The 6,000-nt window shown below is 40.0% G+C and overlaps 1 long non-coding RNA gene across 1 annotated transcript in view; it reads left to right on the forward strand.

The window, feature by feature from the left end:
* LOC140530207 (uncharacterized) overlaps positions 1-5,160 on the forward strand; it is a 30,296-nt gene extending 25,136 nt beyond the window's left edge. Inside the window, exons 2-3 of the long non-coding RNA XR_011975849.1 lie at positions 1,658-1,801; positions 3,447-5,160. This is a non-coding gene — a long non-coding RNA (uncharacterized lncRNA). The remainder of the gene's footprint in view (positions 1-1,657; positions 1,802-3,446) is intronic.
* The last annotated feature ends 840 nt before the right edge of the window (positions 5,161-6,000 follow it).

The raw sequence follows: 6,000 nt of genomic DNA on the forward strand, positions 1-6,000 counted from the left end.
CAAGACTTTTAAACTCCTTTTTTGTAAGATGAGCTGGAGAGGAAAATGACCAACCACTCCAGTGTCTTTGCCAAGAAAACCCCAAATGAGGTTGTGAAGAGTTGGACAAGACTAATCTGACTGAACAAAAATAGGAGAAAATTATAATAACCTTTGTTGGTAGAGAAATTTTTCTCAATTGGAAGTTGACTGTAGGAATGACATGATGAATCTAGCCCTTGTCACTCAACCTCAAAAAAAAAAAAAGCTTCCTTGAAGAGAGTTTCCTTCTTGATGTTTTCAAGCAGATGCTAGCCAGTAATCCGTCAAGGCTCATTTCTCTGTCAGAATGAAAAAGGGACTTTTTGGACAATGTGTAGGTCAAGATTATTCTGATATTTTGCAGATTATGGCTTCTACGACCCTGCATAGATATCCGGGCTTTCATCATTGGACACCCTGCATCATGAGCTTCATGATGTGCATGTTCAACATCTCCAGGAAGGAGTATTTTAGAACTTCTTTTATAAATGTTAGAGAAAAAATCATAGTACTCCCTGCCTGAGTCTAAAACACTGAATTTTAATAAAACTTGTCAAAGAGAATGATAAGGATGGGTTTGGGTCTCTTCCAGGTCTGTCTCTGAAGCCTTGTTTGATGGCACCAGCTGACCAGGGATGTTGGATTCTATATTAAGGCACATTCTCCTCCCACCCCACCTAATATTGAAGATGAGTGTGTGCCAGGGCATGCCTCTGGGAGCACATGTGCATATCTAAGGAGTGAAAAGTATTTTCTTTCTTCACCCTACTGCCATGAACAGTTGCCTGGCAGGAAGGAAAAATTCTCTGAGCATCTAATTTTTTTCTTAAGAAAGTGCACAGGATAATACACTCAAAATATTCCCCACCCCTGGCCACCATCTCTGCATGTGGAGCTGATCTTTCAAAATTCACCTCAAATGCTTCCTATTCCAGAAAGCACCTTACTTTCCCCTTCTCTGGAATAATGTCTTTTATGAATTGAAATACCCCTTGTGCCTCCCACTCCCCCAAAGTACTTCATATTTACTTGGCTTATCCTTATATGTGTACAGGTTTGTCTTTCCCATTTAAATTGTAAGTTTCCTGAAGGCAGGGGTATTAAGCTTTTAAAGTATCTATTAATATAAAAAATTAAATATAAATTCACTTTTAAAAATATTTAAAGTCTGCCTTATTTATCTTGGGTGCTTAATAAAATAAAGTGGTTAAGTCACTTTTTGTGACAAATTCTCCAAATGAACCAAGAGCTCCATCTAAAATATTTATTTTCCCCCAACACAGTCATGAAATAAAGTATAGAAATAGTAGAAATCATGACTACTAGAAGGATAAAAACATTAGTCTCGCTTATGCCCTCTGCGTCCTAGCAGAACAAAAGTTAAAATCTTTAGTGGGAAGACTGAAGAACCTAGAGCTTACGAGTCTTGGTTTCAAATACAAGCCCTTCTACTACCAGTGGAAGGTCACCTAATTTCAGCCTCCTTCCCCTTCTCTACCAAATGGTGGGGCCAGCACTTGTCCTACCAAGTTCACAGGGCTTTTATTTATGGTTTGGAAACCAGCTCATCACACAAATGGGATCGCATAACATTGAGGGGCTGATTGGAAAAATGTTCTGATCTTCTCTGTTTCAGGAGTTGCTTCCAGTGATGCAGATTGTAAATCCATCCAGTGCATCCTTGATGACACTTGTCTACATCTTCTTATACCCGTCATGTTGGCCGAAGGAGGTCTGTACGAAGTTTTGGAGGCCTTGATTACTTTCTTCTAATCAAAAGGTACCAGTGGAACATTTGAGTTGTCTGCATTTTCCCCTTGTTACCCTTTGCAATAATCTTCTAATTCCTCCATGCCTACACGTTGGAACCTGATCCACCTTCTTTTTTCTAGTGCCCTCTAGAGTTCCTTTCACCTCTCTAGGTGCAATTGTATTGCAAAACTAACCAAGTATAACTGAAAAGAGTAAGATTAAATTATTAATTATTAAAATAATAACAATAGTTATAAAGCGTCCACCATGTGCCAGACATCATGCTAAGCACTTTACAAATGTTTTCATTTGATCCAAACAACATCCCTGTGAGAGATATTGTTATTATTAGACAACTGAAGAAATTGAGACAGAGGTTGTAACTTGGCTAAAGTCACAAGCTTTGTTTAGGTATCTGGGGCTGAATTTGAACTTGGGTCTTCCTGAATCCAGGCCCAAGGGGTCTCTCTAGCATTACTTAACCTGCCTCAAAACAGTAGGCCTTTATTACGTTTAGACTCCGTACACAGAACGAACAGAAAAATTGCAGCCATACAATAAGGGAACTTATAAGTAGTAAGTTCCTCATCATTGACCATTTATCAGGAAGGTTGTAGTTAGGACTTGCACAAGAGATAGCTTTGGATAGCTGAAATGATGCTTGTGAGTGAATACAGCTGCCCAAAGTCAATGAAGAGACAAAGAATGTGAGTTGGTCTCAGATCATTTCTCTCTGGACTAGCCTCTTTACTTCTCAGATGAGGAAACTGAGACCCAGGGAGGGGAAGGAACTTTACCAGACATACTTATTAGTATATCCCCAGCTGAATCATGAATCCCTTGTATAGTATCTGATTCCATCTGACCTTCATGGGACATGTGTTCACTCCCCATAGCTGGGCAGAGAAGCATTTATAGCATGAGTCACCACTGTACTGGAGCAGTCAGAAGGAGGCACGTGATCTTGGGCCACATTAACAGACGTGTCACTTGACAGCTCTGGTTGACCATGTACCAAGTGTTGGGCCTGACTGAGCATTACAGTTTTTAAAGGTCTTTGAGACTGAATGTACTGTGCAACCACAATGGGACATCCTCAAGTACATGCTCGTAGAGGACCATTTGAAGAAATTGAGGGGTATTTAACTCTAGGAAGAGAAGACTGAGAATTAATAGCCTTTTTTAGTCAATTGGAAACAGCCATTCTCTTTCTAACAGGAACTTGAAACTCTCCTCCTTGACCATCCCTGCTCCCCATGGAAGAACTTGAAGCAACGGGTAGAAGTGTAGAAATGAGGCAAATCTTGGTTTTTCTTGGGCAAAATATGCTTAACCAATATTAGTAACCCCAAGGATGATGGGTTGCCTTGGGAAGTAGTGGGTTCTCATTTGCTCTAGAGAGTCTTGAGGGAGAAGTTGGACAACAAATTCTCATGTATAAAATGATTCATACGAAGATTGGACTTGAATACACCTGAAGATTTGACACTCAGGAAAATCTCTCTTCATCAGACTGTTGGTTTAGTATGGAAAAGTGCAGTGTGAATTCTGGCAAATACTGAGAAGTATTCCTGACTTTTGTTTGGAGATTTTCTTTCTCCATTTCAATCATATGCATGGTAAAAGGGGAAGAATTTAGGCATTCAGAAAGTTTTTTTTTCTCCCATTTCTAGAAAGAATGGTCTGAATCATGGCTCAGGAGCAGCAGAAGCTTGTGTCCACCTCCACAAGAGACTTGTGCAGTCTCTCCCTGCTCCCATGTAAGGTAGCCTCAGTGAACCAACAGGAGGAGGAAGCTGGCATTTCCACGTGGAATTACCATATGTCTAATTTTCTCATCTTGCTGAACAGTGAGCACACGGATGCAATTCAGGCAGTAGGCCCAGTCTTCCAAACACTCATTTTATCATCATTTCCCTTAATGAGCAAGGAACTTGCACTGCCTTGGTTCTTTTTAATTAGCTGTGGCTGGGAGTTTCAGATAATATGTCTGTGGGACAGTCGAAGGAAACTGCAGAATAGAAGGCAAATCTGTGAGGATGCAACTGGTGGCAGTATTTAGTGAGGGGGGGGGAAGCATATCTATTGGAAAAATAAGGTGCTGTAGTTAGGAACTAAAGGACTGAGGAGGGGGGCCCCTTGGAGATAGTTACTATGAGAGAAAAGGGTTTCACAAAAGGGACCCCTAAATAACTTCCCAAGAAGACTTCTATGGAGTACAAAAATGTTAAATTAAATGCAAAGTAGAAAATTCCAGGTCAGATGAGGGTTTGTTTTTTCTGTCTTTGTATTCTCTGGGATAACTATGACTTGTCATGGGAAGGCTAATGCCTGCCCTGCAAGAAAGTTTAAGCTTTCTGTTTCTGCCCATCTCTTTTATAGATCTCTTTTTATAGATCTTTTATAGATGCTTTGACAAGGGAAGAAACTTAGACAAAGGGAAGGGAAATGACTTAACCAAAGTCATGCAGTTGATGGGTGGCTGGGCTGGGATTCAGAGTCTGGTCCTCAGATCACCTAATCTAACGTGTTCTCTTCCCTAGTCTGTCCTGTCTTTCTTCAGTCTCCTCACTGGTACATAAGATGGCACTATTGTGTTTGTACCTAGGGAACACCACAGAGTAGTAAGTGCTTTATTAAATGTTTATTGAATTAGTTGGCCCATCATGATGAAGCCAGTTGCCCTTAGGAAGAATCATTTGAAGTTATTGTAAGTTATTTAATATTTTGTATACATAAGAAATTGGCTCCTGTTTGAATGAAAATAGATTTGGAGACTCAGAGCAACTAGGCAGCCTAGTTCTGTCAGTGTACTTGCTCTGAAAATGAGGATTTGTTTTCATATATTAAGGGACGATTTGAGGATAACATTGGTGTTTGTTGAAATGAGGTTCCATCAAGAAATAGAAAACCATACCCAACTGAATCTCATGTAAAATGCATTATACCATAAATATCTACCAACCAGCTCAGCTGATCTTGTACATTATACTGCAAGGTTGAACATCACCATTTGACAAGTCTCAAGCTGCCGCTCTTTTGGTATCCAATTCTATAAGCAACCATCAGATCTCTGACAAGATAAAGCAGCATATTTATTGTGTGTCTCCTGGGGTAGTAGGAATTGTAGGCAGTCCACAAAAATGCCTCCTCTTTTGCCCCCAGGCTACCTGGATTTGTAGTTCTGCTCTCTTTCCATAGCCATCAACTTTGCTTGTCCATGGCCCCAGAATCTCAAGGTCAATCCAGGAGTCCAAGATTGCTGATATAACCACTATTTATTGTAGAACTTACATCTTAAACATTCAATCTATATAAAACTGTGCTGCTACTTTTATTAGATTCCTATCTTTTTTGTGTCATTAAAGTTTGAGTTTTGTTCCCTAACTCCATTTCCCCCATAAGCCTTATGATTTTTATTGTACAATTTTGCATAGTCTGATTTTTAATAGCATATATTGGTCATTATAACAACTGAATCTGATACAGAATTCAAACTCATATCTTCTGACTCAAGTGGAACGAGCTGCCTTGGGGAGGGGGGGAGTACTGTACCTCTCTCTTTAGCCTCCAGTGATAACTATCTCCAAGCTAATGTTGGCTAGTCACTCATTGGGGATGGACTTAGAAGATGGATCATGTACAGATAAAGGGAACTTGGAGTTGCGGGTTTTTTCTGAGACACTGGTTGAGTCAGTAGATAACCACTTATTAATTCCCTACTATGTGCCAAGTACTGTGCTCAGTGCCAGCGGTGTAAAAAGAGGCAAGGAACTAGCAATCCAATTTGATTATTGGAATGTAAACTAATTTCTTCTGTGATCTTAGGCAAGTAGTTATGCTTCCTGTCTCTGGGCTTCAGTTTGTCCCTCTGAAAAAGCAGAGGTTACCCACTAGAATTTCACTTGGAGATGACCAACTGGGAGATGTATGACAGGTTGAATCAATAAACTACAGTGATAAGACTGAAAATTTTACATTTTGAAAAACAAAATCAGGACGGGGGGAGGTAGAAATACAGAACAGATTTGTGGGCAAGTGGAGAATTGGGGATATTAGAGGGGCTTATAAATATCAGCTACCACTGTGACATGCTCCACACCCTCCAAAAATAGCTACCTAGATGGCATTTAAAAGACATGATTTCCTGAAATAAGGAAGTGAGAACCTTGCTGGACATTGCCTTAGCTTTGAGTACTACTTCTTAGAAATGTAGAGCTCTCTAAA

Source organism: Notamacropus eugenii, chromosome 2 (assembly GCF_028372415.1).
Source record: "Notamacropus eugenii isolate mMacEug1 chromosome 2, mMacEug1.pri_v2, whole genome shotgun sequence".
Taxonomy (NCBI): domain Eukaryota; kingdom Metazoa; phylum Chordata; class Mammalia; order Diprotodontia; family Macropodidae; genus Notamacropus; species Notamacropus eugenii.